Raw genomic sequence first — 21,939 nt, forward strand, 5'->3', positions numbered from 1 at the left:
TGTTGGTAATCCATGTTGGATATCATGTAGGATGCAGCTTGGAATGTTAATGTTAGTAGGTGCAATAGATGCTGTGTTTGTTACCTTAGAGACCATTTAGAACCTTTTCTTAAGAGATATAAGGTATGGAACAGGTTGTAGGGCTGCCATGGTGTACGTGTGGTGGGGACAGGGGAGTGCAGTCATCACAGAACCTGTCACACAACAGGTTAGCTATGTCTACAGGTTCATTATAGGTGGTATCATTATGCACAAGTTTGGCAACTATTTGGGCCATTCCTTTTACATTACACATGTAACTACACAATGCCTTATGGCTGTCCTTTGTGGAGGAGGCTAATTTTGTCCCATTATTTGTTTTGCAGAACTTCACAACAACACTTATTTGCTTTTTTATGCTGACATGCCACCATTTTAGGGGGGCTCTCTCCCTCCTAATATGAGACACCAATGTCACCTCTTATTGTAAAGCCTGCTAATGGCAGTTGTCCACTAGGCAGGTTTGCTGTCCCATCAGGAGCTTGTTTTGCCCCTGTCAGGTACACATTGAGTCAATGCAATTATACAGGTTCTTGTATAAAGCATTGGTGTAGAGCTTGGCATAGTTATCTGCTCCATCTGAGGGGGGTGGTACAGTCAAGTTATTTATACCATCCCATAGTAAGTTATAATCTGCTTTGCTGAACTTTATTACTTTATATGCTCCGGGTGTATGTGTGTCAGGTTTGATACTTACTTTGAATAAGACCAATTTGTGGTCAGATCTCACCAGGGAGGACATCACAGTGGAGGATCTACAGTGGTCACACATATTGGAAAGCACCCAATCCAATACATTGTCTCTCCTTGTGTGGATGCCAACACACTGGTCCAGGGCATTGTAGTTAAGGAAGTCAACTAAACCCTGGACAAGTGAGTTTGAGCATGACTAATCTACCCAACTGGAGGGTAATTTAAGTTAACACAAACCATCTTGCTTTGATGTATTTTGATAGACTCAAGTAGATTCATTTAAGCACAGTGGGTGTCCTGATTCATGGAGTTTTTCCTCTAGCTGGTAATGGCTTGATTAGGTGTGCTACCAGCAGTCAATAGCACCTGCAGTTTCTCCAGGGAATCATACTGTCTAACCATATGGATGTGCATCTATCCTTAATAAATATGGATACACCACCTCCGTTACTTTGGGCACTTTAAGTTTGTGGTCTGAACATGTGGAAGAAGGTACAGTCTGGTATGGCGATGGTGCTCCCCACAACCTTGACCCAGGTGTCTGTGACACTGTCTGCATCTTCCAGGGTGGGACAGCTTCCACTAAGTGGAGTTTAGTGGTGACATTCCTATAATTTAGCAGCATAACCTTGATATTGTTTGTAGATGGTGTTTTCTCATTGGAAAGTTTTTCCTTGTGGCACCACCTAAAATGTGCACTATGGGGGGTGGCAACAGTCTTGGCCAGTAGCCAAAATCCCAGGGGTGACAGATGAAGACCATCTCTGGCAAAGCACTGAGGTCTATTGAGCAGGTAATCCCAGGCTGACAGATAGTGGATCCCCTTACACTGACACCACACACTACAACAATTATAGACATCAATCATTTTCCATTTGTATGGAACCATCATCCTAGATGATGGTAAAATGCAGCTGAAGGTCAAGGGCATACCTGCCTGAGACTCATAGTCTGTCAGCCCGGTCATGTCTCTGCATACAGCCCAGAGAGGTATGTCTCAAATTGTACACACCAACAGGAACTATGATGTAGTCATAACAGTACCTGATATAGACAGACTTGAGTGCATGTGTGATATGGCGTATCCTGACACCTCACAGAAAGCTGACCATGACCTTTCCCTTATGTAGCCTGGTGAGAGGCACATCAATGTGTCCCATGATGTAATCACCTATGAGTAATATGTTTTATTTTGTGTTTTGCCTTAGATGTTTGACTGGTGAGACAGTGGTGCATGAGCTATTATGTGTACTGTGTTCTGCAGAGGTATTATTATGTGTAGCAAGCTTGTGGTTTGGTTTCTGAGGTGTCTGTTGTTTACTTTTGTGTCTGTTAAAGACCTCTACACATGTAGGTATGTGCGATGTGGGTTTGGGTGGGGTAGGAGGTGCTCCTTTCAAATTTATGGAAGATTGCAAATTCGAAGCTGTCACTGAATCCCATACTGACTCAAGAGTTACCCAGGATGGGCTGACACAGACATTCAGTTGTTGTCAGAGCCATGGACTAACAGTAAATGCCATGGAATGCACAATACTATCCCTTGGGAAGTCATCCACCCCTGGTAACTAACGTATTGACCGCACACCTTCAACAGTTGACCTAGTAGTCAGGGACTTATGGATACATAGATAGTGATCTAGCCTCTGACTGCCATGGATTTGTAATATGTGCAGATGCATTCTATGTTACGCAACCTATGAACAAAGGTATGGAATGTAAATCTAAGACAGTCATTGTTTCACTGTATTCAGCATTCATCACACCTACCATTGAGTGCAATGCCACCTTTGGTATGTAACTAACCAGGCATATATGACAAATGTCACATCCACATCCACAAAGGTTCCACAGTAAACCAATACACAGTGTACATAACATATTATACACACATGAACCCATGGAGCCATGTCCTATGCCGATTGCATCAAGCCCGTAACTGTGTATTCTGTCTCCGACATGCTTTGGAGGGGAGGTATATGCCTACCATGCAGGGAGCTGTCAGACCCCACTGTAGGTGACCTGAGTGTGACAGTAGTGTGTGAGTGTCTGCGTGAACACAGCCAAGCTCAGTGCTAGCCCTACATGAATGCATGTTGGATAACTTTGAGCTGTGCATGGTAGAGCTGACAGTAGATCATCCCCACCCCCGAACATGAGAACTGGCTCTGTCAGGAGTTGCACTGGAACCTCCATGCCTAACATCAGATGCTTGGCTACTATCTGAGGGTGACTGCTTTCTGCTGGGATTGTGTCCTCCACTTGACCACCCAGGAGCACAAGCCCATGGCCTGCCATGTCTTGGTGTGGACAGCACACTCCCCTCTGGAGCACCAGATGTACTGCCCCTACAGGAGCATGATTGTGCACAGCCACGTGGACTCTCCGCAGATGTAGTTGCTGACCTACGTCCATGAGTCCGATGCTGAACTCTAACCAGATGTTCCATCACAGACAATGTACGTTCCAAGGTGGATAGTATGCGATCTGTCTTAGTCCGACATCTTTCTACTGCATCAGTCAACCGATCAAGGGTATCAGCAATGCAGTGGAGGCAGTCATGGATGTCAGACTGTGCTGCATCCATAACCCTGAGCATTCATCTGGAGTTCCTTTCAGAACATGCCTGTGTCTCCATGATGGCCCTAAACATACACCGAGTGAGACATGATGAGATGTGCAACAGGTGCTGCAGGGACAGCAGGCCTCCGATAAACACCCCTATCAATCCACCTGTGTGGAACATTACCAACTGTTTGGCTATGGCCAATGTCGACACTCACTGCAGCCACAGTAACCACATTTCCCTGTTCAATGCTTCCACCCTCTGACTGTCCAATATCTGTGGCCTCAGGGAACTGGGTATGCATAGGCATACTGACTGTTAAGCTGTATACACTGCTGTCCCTATTACAGACTTATACAACCCACAATCTGAGATAGTAGGACACTAGGTCATTAATTTCTAACCCAAATTGGTAAATCTTCAAAATAACAGCTCTTTAAACTGGACTCTCGTGAACAATACATAAATTATGTACACTGCTGACATTCTGCAGAACTCTGCACCATTTACATATATGGCCATCTGAAAAGTCCTGTAAATACTGTTAAATCAATCACTGTGGTCACACATACAAGCCTAGGTATGACCCTAAAGTGTGTACAGTTAGAACGTATGTCTACATTTTTCAGTCATGCACACAGTACATCAATCCATCCAGCAGGCCTGGGATGACACTTTAGCTAATACCTTGAAGTAAATCTACATCTGTGACAAAAATGTTTTGTGCTTACCAGTAACAGGGACATGGCCTCTTTGTATTCCAGACAGTCCTGAAAAACATTTGAGGGAGAGGTAATGTGAATAGCACCACATGTTACAGTATAACACTGGTACTACATCCAAATATCCCCCATTTATGGTATCTCCTATGTTAACAGGTATGTGGGTCACAATCTTTGCATGACGTTAAAACTACAAGTAACCTAGTCCCCCCCCATAAAACACCTGACACCCACGTAAAACTATATATACCCTGACATGTTAAATGCTAGAGTATTCTGATGCTGAATCAACTAAACATACTTGGATACTCCTCCTGGCTGGAAATGGTGGCACCCACATCAACGACATATGGTGTGATGGAAGCCTGGGAGCTGTCCTGTGTTGCAATGTTCACCAGAAATTCCTCAGAGGCCAACAGAGGTTGTTTCGCTGCAGGCCCACCAACAGTGACCTGACGATCCCTGGCCATGTCCGTTGACTGTCTTCATGCCATGTGGATCATGTCTGTGGCACAGTGTTGCACATGCTCATACGTGCGATTCTGATGGCCCACACCATTTATGTTATGGACCAGTTCATATCACAAGGCTTGTTGCTCTTGCCTATTTGCCCTCCCTCTGGACAGCAGGACTTGGTTGTGTTGTTTTATGACTTGTGTTGCATCCATTATGAGGTTGTTTTCCACCTCAGTGAAAGGTGGGCAACATCTGGTGTGCATGTTATCACCTTAAATAAAAAATAATGAGAACACATATCAGGATCACATACGTGGGTGTACAGATACAGCAATTAAGGAAGGCTACTAGTATTCCCTGCTTGATTACACATCTCATATGCAACAGTGTGCGAATCATACAGAGGGTGTGGAAGCAACTAGGATAGTGGCAATAGTAACCTACACCTGCTTGTGTCATGACAGATACTCACATACGATCAGACACCCAACATAGGAGTCCACTTGTAGTATTGCCCATAGCAGGAAAGCCCCCCCCCCCCATAACAAATGTATATAGTACAATGCCAAAAAATAGCTGTGTAGTATTTTAACTGCCAACAAAGGCAGTATTCAGGAGACCTGTGTCCCAAGTTAACCGACAGCATTAAACCCTTGCTGTATTCTACATCCACTGTAGGTGTTACACAGCAGCAGATCAATGGTATGTCACTAGTACAGTTCTAAGAAAGGCTTACTGATGTAATCCCCAATCCCCCTAAGTATATTAACACATATGCATCATATCAAAAACAAAATGGTTACATACCTGATGGAGTACAATACTCCTCTTTTGAAAGATACAGATATATATGTGTTGTGGCAACGTGTTCACTATAGAAAGGAACTCTCATACACAATGGTCTCCCTAGCTAGGAGTTTCCCTTTTTAAGATGGTTGAGTAATGCTAATTGAAGCCTACACAACTGATTTGCAGTGTAATCAGGCAGTCCCCTGTAAATATTGAAGGAGATATAAGGCCTCAATGTAAAATCCATCCCCTTTCTCATATGATGGGGTGGAAATGCTGGGTAGAAATACTACATCAGCAGAGACAGGATGTTTGTAGTAGACACTTACTACATACACATGTGTGTGCTATAAGCTGCAGCTGCTACTGCTGCTGCAGGCAATAAGTATAGTGAGAGAGGATGCAGAATGTGGAGGACAACACTTATGAATAATGGTGTGACCAGTGGCAGCACTGGTGTACAGCCAGAGCCTGACTGGGGGAACCCATCCCACAAGATATTGAGGTATGTGTTTAAGGTAAGTATGTTAGCCAAAAGTATCATTAACAGAGTAAAAGGCAACATGTCTGTTGTGTCCATGAACAATGTAGGGGGTACATTTAACATTATGTCAACCATTTAGACAACTTCCAAGCCAGGAGTTACTTTATGGTAGTCGTCTGGAACATGTATGCTGGCAATCCTTGTTGCTAACATAAACTCCATATGTGTATGTTGGGTGTACAGCTGTGCTTATCTGTAATATCAGTAGTAAATGATTATGTGCTGCAGTCTGATATTACTGGGCCTCCTTTGTATTACATAACTTAACATCTTCTGTGAATGCATAGTAATGCATAATCTGACACTCTATGCACTTTCTAGTGTTGGAATAGGAATATGTCAACAGCGTTCCTATCTGCAGGCCTTTGACTTCCATCTTGAACAGCAGACCTTCCATGTGAAATGCATTGGGTGGATAAATAATTGATGATACAGTCATTCATTACAGAATTCACAATGGTGATTTACACATGCATGTATTTTAAATGCTACACACCACTGGATTTGAATTCAGGACCATGTGCACCAAAAATAATGTCTTCAAAGCATTTAACAGACTGAGCTATTGCATCACTGTTACAGCAGGTATATTTGTCAACATATAATTGCACACTTACGGGCTGTTAAATACCTAATTTGCATCCATTATTGTGTGCATGGTTTTATAGGGATGCATTTCTCCATGAGAGCTCCAGTTAAACACTTATTTTGCCACTAATATTTTAGCTTGTGTTTTAAATGTTGCAGATAGAAGTGGACAGTTACCTTTGTTAGAGACCTCACTTGCATCCTTTATTGTGTGTCTGGCTTTCTACTGATGTATTCCTGTACCAGAATCCAAGTTACACTCCCATTTTTTCCATTACTCTTTAAGCAAATTTGTGCAATGCAGCTAGATGCACAGCCCTGCTTAAACACACTTAATGACAGTAACTTGGTAATTAGTATATTTTGTTTAAACCACCTGTGTTAATTAGCTGTGTGGCTTGATGGGTTGATCCACTTGTCTGCAGGTGTGATGGTCATGGGTTCAATATGGGGCGCAGGTGTATATTTTGAACATGATTATTATTATTTCACATACATATATCAATATAGCTCCATTTAGCTAAGCTCAGTGATCTGTACATTGCACAGCATTGCTCAAACAAATCTTTAAAGAAATGAAAAATGGGGAGATAGGACAGTGGTGAAATGGGGTGCAAGCAGGGGGAAAACATAGTAAAAGTCAGGTAGGTATGTGTAGGAAGGTTGTAGGAAAGAACCATAGATATCCCCTTCTTGTACAGCAACAACTGTGGACTTTAACAGATTTTTTAGCTGAATTGGGACTGTCACCCCCAGGGAGAGGGATGAGGACAACATAAGTGAGTTGTCAAGCAAATTGGACTGAATAAAATGTGTCCAGTGGACACATGTGTGAAATGGAGAGCTATGTTTGAGACAACATTTTTTGGGACAGGTGCCCATTTTTTTAAGGTGATAGTGGAATGTTGGGGAAGGGACATAGGTACATGTGGGGGAGGTAAGTTGGGAAGGTGAGGAAGCTTTTGCAGACAGACAAGACAGAAAAGACAGCAGACAGGGTTGGTGTGTGACACAAGAGGGGGGGTGAACACCTAGGTTGGGGAGGATATTGTGGAATCCCAGTCTCATGGATGACAGACAAAGTAGCAGTGTGACTCAATTCCTCACCCATAGAACTGTCAGAAAAGTACCTTCACTGCTCCTGTGGAGGCAGTAGTTGATGCCAGTGCACAGGGAGAGGCTGCCCCACCAGGATGGACCATCCAGTGTAGGAGTGCAGAGAGAGTTTGGAGCAGCAGCCGATACATGATGCCTGACAGTTCCTCATGAGTGACATAATCACCCCCTCCACTTCCACTCCTGGGGGAACCAATCAAAAGCCTGTGGGGTAGAACTACCCAATGCCCCAGGTAGTGCAGGGAGAGCAAAGGGGGGTGCTACCAGGCTGCATCCCAGACGTGCTGAGCTCTGGTGCAAAGGCCAGTGGAGCCAAGGTAGTTGAATCATCTGGAATCAGACTACCTTGTCCCACTGTAGTAAACTAAATACAAACATAAGGTAAATATAAACATAAACAAACAAATCTTAGTATTAACATAATAGAAGATACTAATGATTAATCAAAAGAAATATAAAGAAATATGAAGAGGAACACAACAATAAATAAAGGGGTCCAGGACTAATGCTCGAGTGGCCATTTCAGCGAATGTGAAACGACCGGGCATACTTATGCAAAAATGCTTTTCACCGAAGAAGCACTTTTGTGTAAGTATGCCTGTTGCGGAGATCGCACTACAGTGGGGATAAGGGAAAATTCCTTTTTCACCACTGTAGTGCAACCTCAGAGTGTATAATATAAAAGTAGGGGGGTGTGGGGGGTGCAGGCGGGCTTGCCCCCCTGCAAAAATGTAAATGGAATGTTTTTTTTGAACACGCTTTAACGAAAGCACTTTTTTGGTGAAAGCGCTTTCATTAAGTGTGTTCGGTGATAGTGGATTCGGACTGTTGAACTTTCGTTCAACAGTCCTAGATCCAAATAAAGTAAATGAAAGCATATTAACAGCAAAGCAATATGAAATTATACATAAGGCCAACATAAAAGGTAGTTACAAATAATATACTAATATCAAATCATAATAATAAATATAATTAATAAATTAAAGAAAAAGAAGGGGAGGGTTGAGAGAGAGAAAAAATATATTAGTAGCTTCACAGGTAATATTACTGCACAGACTACTACTACATACTTGTACATATCTAAGAATTCAGTTGTGAGTACAGTGACTGCAAATTTTCTATGGATGATCTTGCACGCACATAGCTTTCAATCTGTTAGCATGGGACATTATGGGCCAAGCCCTACAAAATGGTGGAACAAAGGGACAAATACAGGGAACAATTTTACAAGGTGTGCTCATGCATTAGTAGCAAAGTGTTCTGATAATGGATTTGCCAATAAATTGCATTCCAAGTAATGTCATGTATCTGCTAATAAAGGACTATACATATGGGGCAGTAGTGATTACATTCTGCAAAAATCATGACAGTTGAGAGGTATGTTTGTGTACACTAATTACACTAGACAGCTGTTCATTTGTCAGTTGGCTGCCAATGGATTAGAACCCACAAGCAGTGACTACAGGAATAATGTGCACTTTATTTGAATATAATGAATTCTCAAAAGACCATCTCCTTTAAGACTTTTATTCCAACATTTTGTGTGAAATCGTACACTTACACACATGCATAGTTGTGAATGTTATCAGATTGGAAACCAAATGCAGTAACCACTTGAATAATGAGCACTTTTTTTGAAAACATTAGTTATCAAAGCACCATCTCCTTTTACCATGTAATGCTTAAATTAACATGAAGTCTGGCAGTTACACACATGTATGGCTGTGTAGGATATCTATTAACCTAACTGTATACCCCATTCATTTACTGAGTGCTATCTACAGCATATCTCAGGGAAAGTTATCAGAACTGCAGCTTGACACTTAATCTGGTTATTGCACTACATTTATTTCTGAAATTTACTGCTGTATTATTTATTAGTTAATATGTAACCGTTGATTGGTGTCAGATTAGAATACACTTGCATTGAATACAGGAATAATGAATGCTTATTTGAAAAGATATGTTTGGTGTCGGATTAGAATACACTTGCCTCGAATACAGGAATAATGAATGCTTATTTGAAAAGATTACTTATCAAAGCACAATCTCATTTTAAACTTTATTGATAAAGTTTCTTAAAATCTAGCATTTAGACACATGGATAGTTGTCCAGGACTTCAGTTAAGTTACCTATATATCATGTTCATTGACTGCAGATAACACGAGCAGAACACAGGCTTGAACCTTATTCTGGGTATTGCACTACCTTTACTACTGACATTTTTTTTAAGTTTCCCATATACCATGATTGACTGAGTGGAATATATAGCATTATTTGGGTCTATATCAGAATCGTGAACGTTCACAATGTTGAATCTGACATTGTCGACATGTAAACAGCGAAACTGCAGAACATCGAAGAGGTAAAATGGAAAACTCCATAAGGGGAGGGAGATTTCCATTTACTTCAATATAGTGCGGTCTCAGAGTTGGAATATGTAAGTAGTGGGGGTGTGGGGGGTCCAGGGGGGCTTGCCCCCCTGCTTAAAGTAAGTAGTTCTATTTTTGACTGTCTGTTATGTTTTTATTAGGTGTTCGATGTTACTGGACTTCGACGATATGGTGTCGATCATATCGTATTCAAAGTTCAGTAACTTCGAGCATCTAATATAGGCCCCATTATTTCAGACAACATGAGCAGAACACAGGCTTGAACATTATTCTGGGTATTGCATTACATTTATTACTGATATTTTTTGCTGCATTCTTTATGCAGTTACCTGTCACACTTGATTGGTGTCAGATAAGAACACACATGCAGAATACACATTACTGCATGCTTACTTGCTTTAACTTGCTTTACCATTTTAGGTAGGCAGTGACACATTAATAAAGATGTTACATGTCCCAGGTATGTCATACCTGACTGTTTAGACTGCAAACTCTGAAATTAATTTATTGTATAATTATGTTATGCATTAAGTTATTACTGTCATGTTTTCCTGCTTACCACATGATTGTCTCATCCTGGGCCAGGTGCCCTGCATAGAACTGGACATTGCAAACCTTCTCTTCTACAGCTGTGGGAAGAGAAGCAAACCATTACGCACACCAGTTTTGCATAGATTCAGCTTGTATGTTTCTAAATTACTGGCAAACATACATACATATCTGTGGAGTTTGCCCAGCTCTAGCCTCTTGCACCCAGGTGTCCAAGGTTCCCCTCTTTCTAATCTTCAAGTCGTCGGAGTGGGGATGACATTGCTCATCAGTGTGGGGATACCAGTAGCACTGATAAGTTCACTGACCAACTGATCCCAGGCCTCAGACTAACACTCTGACCCCTGGTAATCACTCTGCTGCAGCCAGGGTTTATAATTCTGACCCAGGAGTCTAAGTACTCTAGACTCCTGCACTCCATGTCTGCACACAAAAGTAAATTCCTTCTCTAGCAGCACCAGGCATATCCACAGCCAAGTTTGAACTCCAATGAATGATGTGAAACTCCAGCCTATTCATCTTTAAATAGGCTGCATTCCCACCCTTAATGTCTTGCTGTAAGTTTCAAAAAGCTCCACATTGCTTACCTGTAGCACTAGTAAGTTCTCTCGCCAACTGATCCCAGGCCTCAGACTTATACTCTGAGCCCTGGTAATCGCCCTGCTGCAGCAGGGGATCAGAATTCTGAACCAAGAAACCAACAAATACTCTGGACTCCTGCAATCCCCACTTTTGCTCGTGAAAGAGCACTCCTTCTCCAGCAGTACCAATCATATCCACAGCCAAGTTAGAACTCCAACAAATTATGCAAAATTTCTACCAATTGAGATTTAAATAGGCTGCATTCACACCCCTCACATCCTGCTGTAATGTTCAAAAAACCAGCATGCTGCTTAGCATTGTGCGAACTCGCACAAACCATGTGTAAGTGAAGCTTAGCAACACACAAACAGGAATAGATCATTGACCATGTTTAAGCGCTGCTTAGCAGAATGCAGATTTTCTAAACATAACAATTTTTTTAATTTTAAACTAAACTGTTTTAGTCACCTGATACATTTTTACAGCAATAAATGTAAAAAGTATGATTGCTCAGGACTCGAACCCAGGACTTCTTACATTGTAGGTCATGGCGCAACCTATCTAGCCACTGGGACAGCAAAGGGAGCTTGCATATCTTCAAATATGCTACAAGATGCCTGTAAGCTTAGAGCAGCTTCACTGTGTGGGTTTGCTCTTTGCTAAGCATGGCAGAACTACAACAATTGAATACACCCGGTTTCTATTTTTAGATGTCTAGCGGATGTCTGCTGTATATGTAAGTGCAGCTATGCATTGCACCACACCGTGCAAACAAGCACATGAAAAAAAATTAATTAAAATTGAATACATCTGTTTACTGCTTTTAGGTGTCTAGGAGATGTGTATTGTATATGTGAGCAATGCTAAGCATAGCTGTGCAGCATTCCACACCATGTAAACAAGCAGATAAACATAAAAACATTGTAATTTCATGCAGTACTATCTGTTGTTCACTTTTTGGTCCAGATTAATTGGTTGAAAAGTATTGTGCTGTGCTCACCAACTGTCCAGAAGTTTTCTGAACAGTCCACAACTGTGGCACAGCCTTAACAGTGTTGATTATACTGATTCAAAATATGTGTTACTGTGCTTTCCCTTGGCAACGCACCATAATTAACATGTATTGTGTACTGCCGAGGAAGAACAGTGGCTGTGTACCTGGGTACATTCCATGTAGGTCTTCACGGAGCCTACACAGATTTTATTGAATCCTGGGGCAAGAGTTTCAAGAAAGTGTGGATATTTCTGCTAATTTTTCATGCATGAGTGTGTTGTCAAGCTAGTTGGACTGAATTAAGTATGTCCAGTGGACACGTATGTGAAGTGGAGAGCTATGTTTGGGACAATATTTTTTTTTTTAGGACAGGTGCCCATTTTTTTTAAGGTGAGAGTGGAATGTTGGGGAAGGGACATAGGTCCATGTGGGAGAGGTAAGTTGGGAAGGTGAGGAAGCTTTTGCAGACAGATAAGACAGACAGGACAGCATACAGGGTTGGTGTGTGATGCAAGGAGGGGGGTGAATACTTTATTTGGAAAAGATGTTGTGGAATCCCAGTCCCATGGCTTCAGACATGGTAGCAGTGTGACTCAAGTCCTCTCCCATGGGACTGTCAGCACTGTACCTTTGCTGCTCCTGTGGAGGCAGTGGTAGATGCCAGTGCACTGGGTGAGGCTGCCCACCAGAATGGACAGCATGCTCTCCATCCGGCATAGGAATTTACTGAGAGTTCGAAGCAGCAGAACATGTAGCATGCCTGGCAGTTCCTCATGGGTGACATAATCATCCCCTCCACTTCCACTCCCAGAGTGGGGACCAACCCTAGCCTGTGGGGCAGAACTACCTGATGGCCCGGTTAGTGCAGGGGCAGCAGAAGGAGTGCCACCAGGCTGTGGCCCAGACATGCTTCCCCGATGCCATGGCTGGTGGAGTCAAGGTAGGTGGACCACCTGGAACCGGCCTACCTGGTCACTCTGTAGTAAATTAAATATAAACATAAGGTAAAAATAAACATAACGAAACAAATGTTAATATTAACATAATAGAAGATAATAATGATTAATCAAAAGAAATATAAAGGAATATAAAGAGGAATACAACAATAAATAACCAAAATGAAAGTATAACAGCAAAGCAATATGAAATTATACATAAGGCCAACATAAGAGGTAGTTACAAATAATATACTAATATCAAATCGTAACAATAAATATAATTAAGAAATTAAAGAAGAGAAGGGAAGGGGTGAGAAAGAGAAAAAAAACTTTAGTAAATTCACAGATAATATTACTACACAGACTACTACTACATACTTGTACATATCTAAGATTTCAGTTGCGAGAACAGTGACTGCAAATATTGTATGGATGATGTTGCACGTATGTAGCTGTCAGCCTGTTAGCATGGGACATTATGGGCCAAGCCCTATCAAAAAGTGGTACAAAGGTACAGCTAAAGGGATCATTGTTATAGTATGTTCATACATTAGTAGCAAGGTGTTCTGATAACTGATTTGCCAATAAATTGCATTCCAAGTAATGTCATGTATCTGCTAATCAAGGGCCATACATATGGGGCAGTAGTGATTACATTCTGCAAAAATCATGCAGTTGAGAGGCATGCTCGTGTACACTAATTACACTAGACAGCTGGTCATTTGAGATTAGAACCCACAAGCAGTGACTACAGGAATAATGTGCACTTTATTTGAATATAATGAATTCTCACAACACCATCTCCTTTAAGACTTTTATTGCAACATTTTGTGTGAAATCATACATTTACACACATGCATAGCTGTGTGTGTGTTATCAGATTGGGAACCAAATGAAGTGACCACATAAATAATGAGCACTTTATTTGAAAACATTAGTTATCAAAGCACCATCTCCTTTTACCATGTAATGCTTAATGTCACATGAAGTCTGGCAGTTACACACATGTATGGCTGTGTAGGACGTCTGTTAACCTAACTGTATACCCCTTTTATTTACTGAGAGCTATCTACAGCATGTTTCAGGGAAAATTATCAGAACTGCAGCTTGACACTTAATCTCAGCATTGCACTACATTTATTTCTGAAATTTGCTGCTGCATTATTTATTAGTTAATATGTAACAGTTGAGTGGTGTCAGATTAGAGCACACATGCAGTGAATACATGTTCATATTTCAACTACCCCACCATTAACTGGGAAAGCTACTCATGTACCAACTCCTTTGCTCAACGCTTTCTGGAATTCATAAATTCCAATGCCCTGGATCAACTTATCCACACCCCCACGAGGAGCAGTAATATCCTAGATGTAGTCATTACCAACATGAGTGACTGGTGTTCCACACCTGAAGTCAACGTCTCATTGGTCCAATCCAACCATAAGCTAATTACCCTAGATATCCACATCCTGCCCCCACTCCCCATTAAGGAAACCATGGTAAAAAAATTCTTCAAAGCCAACTTCATGCTTCTTAAGACAGAAGTGGTGAACTTCATGACACCCATGCAGATGGACAATACAGTCATGACTACTGAATCCTACACAATTGCACTTTATAAGCACTTACATGAGTGCATGGATTGTGCTATCCCAAACAGAACCAAGATGCTATCCTCCAAAAAAAAGAAGCCAATCTGGTGGTCCCCTGCCATAAACAAACTATACAACAGAAGGAAGAAACTGTTGCAAAAGAGAGTAAAATCCCATGACTGCAGGAGCTCCCTGGTCAGCCTCAGTAAGAAGCTGTGATCCCTGATAAAATCCTCCAAAGCTAGTTACAAAAACAAAATTGCCACTGATTCTAAAGGCAACCACAAAGCATTCTATAGCTATGTGAAGAATCTCAACGGCAACACTCAGATCTGCTCTGAGTTACAGCACAATTGCACTGAATATACAGACCCAACTGATATTGCTAACATCCTGGCAGATAGGTTCAGTGCTAAGTTTACCCCCTCTCACCCCCTAAAGAGCCCATCTCTATACCGGAAGAATGCAATGTTCCTGTAATCACAGCTGCACTGGTAAAAACCACTCTCTCCAAAGCCAAGAACACATCATCCATGGGACCAGACGGCATCCCAGGCTGCATTCTACATGAACTACAGAATGAACTGGCACCCCACCTAAGTACCGTGTTCAATCATAGCCTCACCTCGCCTGCTGAATGGCGCACAGCGACGGTTATCCCACTCCACAAGGGGGGAGCCACCACAGACCCCGGGAACTACCGCCTAATTAGCCTGATGAGCCTGGTCTGAAAGGCCATGGAACCGTATTATCATGGAACTTATAAACAAAGACATTAGTAATCTCCAAACTCTGGACCCCACCCAGTTTGCGTTTGTAAAAGGCAGATCATGTCTCCTAAACCTGATAGACTTCTTTGAAGCAGTCACCAAAGCCGTTGACAAGGGTAAAGAGGTTCACACAGCCTATCTAGATCTCGACAAGGCTTTCAACACCATTCCCTACTCTGGAATTATAGATAACCTCACTAAACTAGGTATAAATCCCTATGTCACAAGATGGGTTGCCAACTGGCTCACTGACAGAACCCCCACTGTGAAAGTAGCAGACTCCAAATCCGACTTCAGACCAGTGACAAGTGGAGTACCACAGGGTTCAGTCCTGGGTCCTCTCCTGTTTGGTATCTACTTCTCTGAAGTACAGGCTAACACAGAAGGTCTTTGGCTAACAAAGTTTGCAGATGACTGCAAACTAGGAGCCCTAATCGAAACTCCTAATGATTTGGACATCCTACAAAAGGGCCTCACTGAGACAGATGCCTGGTGTCAAAGCCATGGCCTCAAGCTGAATGCCAAAAAGTGCATTGTCATCCTCTTTGGTAAAAAATCTGTACCCATGAACTACAACATAGGTGGTAGTATACTTAACACTGAAAGTGTGATAAGAGACCTTGGGACACAGGTGGACAGTAGTCTCCTTTGATAATCATATTGCCACAGGAGTCAGGAAATCCTTCTACATGGCACACCTCATCACAAAAGGTTTCTCATCCAGAAAAAAAAGAGGTCATTGTTCCCCTCTACTCATCACTCATTAGACCCATTATAGAGTACAACTACCCTCATGGTATGTACCTCACAAGACATCTACAATAACTGGAAAGGCCGCAGAAATACCTCACAAAGAGGATTACCAGCCTCAAACAGATGCCTTATGCAGACCGTCTCAAAAAACACCAGCTTTACTCCATCGCATATCGCCTACTCAGAGGTGATCTCTGCCTAACATACAAAGCTATGTCAAACCCAGAGCTGTTAGATATGCTCCACTTAAAGAAATCCCAATCCCTCCAAGCTACATGCTCTAGGGACCTAAACCTTGTCACCACAACAAACAGAACATGCCGGAGGGATAGATTCCTGTCCCAGAGACTTCCCATACTCTGGAATAAACTACCTATCTATATCAAACAAAGCTCCTCATTAGCACTCTTCAAGAAAAATCTTGATGACTGGATGGGAAATAGGAAATTCACCCCAGGGATCACCTCTGTGGCTCTGCTCGACCGTGGCACAGGAAAATAATTTTCTTGGGTGGCAAAAGCCAGGGTACCTTTTTGGCTGGGTTTGTATAGGCCCCAGGGCTGATAGCCTAGTACCTACCTATGAACCTATGAGCAGGAATAATGAACGCTTATTTGAAAAGATTACTTATCAAAGCACAATCTCATTTTAAACTTTATTGATAATGTTTCTTAAAATCTGGCATTTAGACACATGAATTACTGTCCAGGACTTCAGTTAACTTTCCCATATACCATGATTGACTGAGTGGAATATATAGCATTATTTCAGAGAACATGAGAAGAACACAGGCTTGAACGTTATTCTGGGTACTGCACTACATTCATTACTGAAATTTCTTGCTGCATTCTTTATTCAGTTACATGTCACATTTGATTGGTGTCAGATAAGAACACACATGCAGTGAATACAGGAATAGTGAACACTTTATTTGAAAACAATACTTATGAAAGCACCATTACCCTTTAAAATGTATTGATTAATGTTGGTTCAACTCTTGCATGTAGACCATGGATAGTTGTGTAGGACTTCTGTTAAGTATCCCATATACCTTGTTCATTTATTGAACGCTACCTACAGCACATTTCAGACAACGAGGAGACAGAACAGTGACTCTTCATCTGGGCAGACTCCAGCATTAACTGATGTTTGGAAGCTATACGACACATTACTGCTTGCTTACTATACTACACATACTGCATGCTTACTTGATTTAACTTGGTTTACCATTCAGGTAGGCAGTGACACATTAATAAAGATGTTACATGTCCCAGGTATGTCATACCTGACTGTTAAGACTGTAAACTCTGTAAGTAATTAATTTATTGTATAATTATGTTATGCATTATGTTTTTACTTTCATGTTTTCCTACTTACCATACGATTGTCTTATCCTGGCCAGGCACCCTGCATGGGAATGGACATTGCAAGCCCTCTCCTCTGTAGCTGTGGGAAGAGAAGCAAACCATTACACATACCAGTTTTGCACAGATTTAACTTGCATATTTCTAAATTGCTGGCAAACATACTTACATATCTGTGGGGTTTGCCCAGCCCAAGGCTCTTGGACCCAGGTGTCCAAGGTTCCCCTCTTTCTACTCTTCAGGTTGTCGTCAAGATGACAACACTGCTCAACAGTGTGGGGATACCAGTAGCACTGGTAAGTTCTCTGGCCAACTGATTTCAGGCCTCACACTTACACTCTGAGCCCTGGTAATTGCCCTGCTGCAGCTGGGGTTCAGAATTCTGAACCAGGAGTCCAGCAAATACTCTGGACTCCTGCACTCCCCACTTCTGCACATGAAAGAGCACTCCTTCTTCAGCAGCACCAGGTATATCCACAGCCAAGTTAGTACTTGAATGAATGATGTGAAATTCCCACCAATTGACCTTTAAATAGGCTGAATTCCCACCACTAACGTCTTTGCTGTAACTTTTAAAACAGCGCCATGCTGCTTAGCATAGTGCAAACTCACACAAACTATGTGTAAGTGAAGCTTAGCAATGCACAAACAGAAATAGACCGTTGACCATGTTTAAGTACTGCTTAGCAGCACACAGCTTTTCTAAATGTAACATTTTTTTAATTTTAAACTAAACCGAGGTTTCAGTCACCTGACATTTTCACAGCAATAAATGTAAAAAGTATGTTTGCTCTGGACTTGAACGCCAGACCTATTACACTGTAGGTCATGACTCAATCTATCGAGCCACTGGGATAGTGAAGGGAGCACGTATATCTCTAGATGTACCACAAGGAGCCTGTAAGTGTAGTGCAGCTTTGCTGCACAGGTTTGCTCATTACTAAACATGGCAGAACTACAACAATTGAATACATCCGGTTTTTATTTTTAGATGTCTAATGGATGTCTACCTTATATGTAAGTGCAGCTAAGCATAACTATGCAATGTGCCACACCACGGAAACACGCACATGAAAAAAAATTAAAGTTGAATACATCTGGTTTCTATTTTTAGATGTCTAGCAGATGTGTACTGTATATGTGAGCAATGCTAAGCATAGCTGCACGACACACCACACTGTGCAAACAAGCACATAAACTTAAAAAAAAATTTTAAATTGTAATTTCATGCAGTACTATCTGTTGTTCAACTTTCAGTCCAGGTTAATGGGATGAAAGGTATTGTGCTGTGTTTAGCAACTGTCCAGAACTTTTCTGGATAGTCCACAAGTAAGACACAGCCTCTACAGTGTTGCTTACGCTGATTAAAAATCCATGTTACTGTGCTGTCCCTCAGCAGCACACCATAATTAATATGTATGGCATGCTGCCAAGAAAGAGCCATGGCCATGTACATGGGTACATTCCATGTAGAATCTTCATGGAGCCTACAAAGATTTTATTGAATCCTGGGGCAAGAGTTTGAAGAAAGTGTGGACATTTGTGCTAATTCATTCTTGCAGTGAGCAGTCAACATTTGAAGGCTGGAGCATATATAAAAGACTATATGTTATTATTAAATTGGTTTAAACTCATGCAATAGCCTCTAGTACTCTTAGAAATAGGAAGCTGACATTACACTGTAAATATGCTTTTGCAGAGTAGACATTAATTCATGATCTGATCATTTGAAATAATTGATAGTTGAAATGACATCAGCATCCTATTGATCTAGGATTTAAATGTTATGGGCATTTTCAGTAGAATACAGGGATTCTTTCAACTACACATTGGATGAAAACAGTAAAACAAATGGACTGGGGTAAGGATCTATGAAAATTTAGTGGGAAAACTTATTTTCCTGACCCTAAGAGTATTGGAGAATATTTAGGAATTATGCCTCTCACATACAAAAATATATTCAAAACTGGAAACAATGTTATTTTATTTAAGTCCTTTAAGAGACAACAGGTTATATACTCTTTGGCTTACTAAACTGAGATTAGAGTAGGTTCCCATATTTGGTAGCACTATAAAAATATGATATGGCCATAGAATTATGGTATCAAAATGATTAAATTATATGTATACAGAATTTGAATGTTATGCTGTGACGTTTTCCTGCATATTAGTAATAGGATGTTATAATTTGTTTAAAATACACAGAAGAAATCAAGTTACCCATGTTCAGTTTTTCCAAAGCAATGTGTCAATATAACACTAAAATGGAATGATTTCATCTGCATTTTATAAGTACTTAGTCAAATGGAATACAGTTTTAGTTTGGCATTCTATTTTATATCCCAAGTATTTGGTTACAAAATGTTCTCATATAATATGTTGAGGATAATTTTACAAAATCTCAATAAGAATAAAAGGCACGATTTATAAATGCATTTTTCGGAGACCTCAGCAATTAATTCTTCTGCGTGTGCTGTTTAATTGTAATAGCTACAAGCTGTAGAGGTCTTTTTTAAGACAGTGTTTTTGAAACCTATTGAATACTTACAGCAGGTCTTAATGTAGCAGACAAAATTAATGCATTAAGATTTTTATTCTCCATAACACATATCGACTATTTTATTGTTGTTTCAAAATATCATAAGAGAAGAAGATTGAAGCTCTTTTGTATCTTTCTCTGGCAGTTAGGACACAAAATGGCTTCTTCACAATTTGTGTCAGCTATTTGGCTTTTATTGCTAATATTTTAATGTGCTTCTATTGAAACTGAATAGCATTCTATACTACTTACTTATCTGTTTATAACAGTGAATTGTTTAGTTTTATGTTCACAGAAGCTTAATGTTTGTTCTTGCCTTTTGTCTCTAATCGTGACAAAAAAAAGCCATTGGACCAGCTCACTCACCTGGGTAACAAATATTAAATAAATATATTGCTAACACAAAAGGTGAAATAAAACAATAAAGTTAATGTGATAAAACCCAGAATTTGGCGATAGCAACCACAATGCCACAGGTACCAAAAAATAAAATTTATTGAGCACTTTCGTCTCCAAATATAAGATTTCTTCAGAATAAATTTAAAAACAAGTACATAGGTTTAAATACACACTCCTGCTAAGTCATTGGTTATACCTACAAATTACACACCTCCCTATGTAATTAACATCCTAACTATGTCTTTAAACCTTAAAAACATAAAATTCATAAACAAAAAATACAGGTACACGACTGAATTATGAAAAGTTGACTCCATGTTCTAAATTAAATTAAATACAATACACAGATTTAAGTTTTAATAAAGGGCAAAGGGAAATTCTGTCATTCAGGCCAGGATAAACATTGGCATTCATCCTGACCTGCCATTTCATTTCCAAAAATTCTAAATAATCATCAAAGGGATCCTCCCGTTGTCCTAATTCAACATGGTTTATAACACAGAATTTGAAAGAATGGGTAGGGTGGTTTTTAATTTGCTTAAAAAGGCCATTCTTGTCATTCTTATTAGTTGTATCATACATATGTTGGCAAACTCTCTGTTTGATGTCCCTTTTCGTCTTACATACGTAAAACCTATCACAGGACTGGCACACAGCCACATATGCTACCCCTTTAGAATAACAAAAATACTTTTTTAATCACCCCAGACTTCTTGATGTTGATCTGTTCCATGTCTATCATGAATTTGCACTGAGGGCACCTCCCATATTTAAAACTTCCACCCTTCCCCATTGGTGTGGAATTCCTCTCCAACATACCTTTCAAAGGGATATCTTTCTTATAGACAATGATGGGAGAATTCCCCATCAAAGTGGATATTTCTGAGTCAAGGGTGAACACGTTCCAATTTTTTTTATAATATTGCGAATTTCAAAAAAAATAATGATAAATGATAACACAAGGGCCCTCTCAAACCTCTTTTCATTGTTCAAAGGGCATGTTTGTCTCGTCACCAACCTGTTACTCAAAAGTGTGCAATATACACCTTCAAGTCTCTTTGTTTTAACTTCATCCATGACATTCACTACAAACTGTTCAGGGTACCCTCTTTTTGTCGACATTCCCTGTAATACTACACACACTAAAAAGTCATCTAATGCTAATATCATTCTGGCCAATCTAACATATTGCCCTTTCACTAAAGCTTTTTTTAGTGTATGGGATGCCAGCTGTCAAAATGTAGAAGTGAATTTGAGTATGTAGGTTTCCTATACAACAGGGAAGCAAAGGTTTCTTTACTATAATCCTTCCTCAAGGTGACATCCAAATAATTAAGTTTATCATTGTCTACACACATGGTGAACTTCAATAATGGGATAGTGTTGTTAATGTACTCAAAAAAAGCCCCCAATTTGTCTTTCCCATCCTTCCATAACAGTACAATATCATCTAGGTAATGGCCATAGAGTACCCAGGAATTCTTATAGGGCAAATTCAAAATGAAGAGGTCCTCCCACTGGGACAAAACTATATTGACAAATATTGGGGCAC

Source organism: Protopterus annectens, chromosome 3.part0 (assembly GCF_019279795.1).
Source record: "Protopterus annectens isolate FY-2018-M chromosome 3.part0, PAN1.0, whole genome shotgun sequence".
NCBI classification, from domain to species: Eukaryota; Metazoa; Chordata; order Ceratodontiformes; family Protopteridae; genus Protopterus; species Protopterus annectens.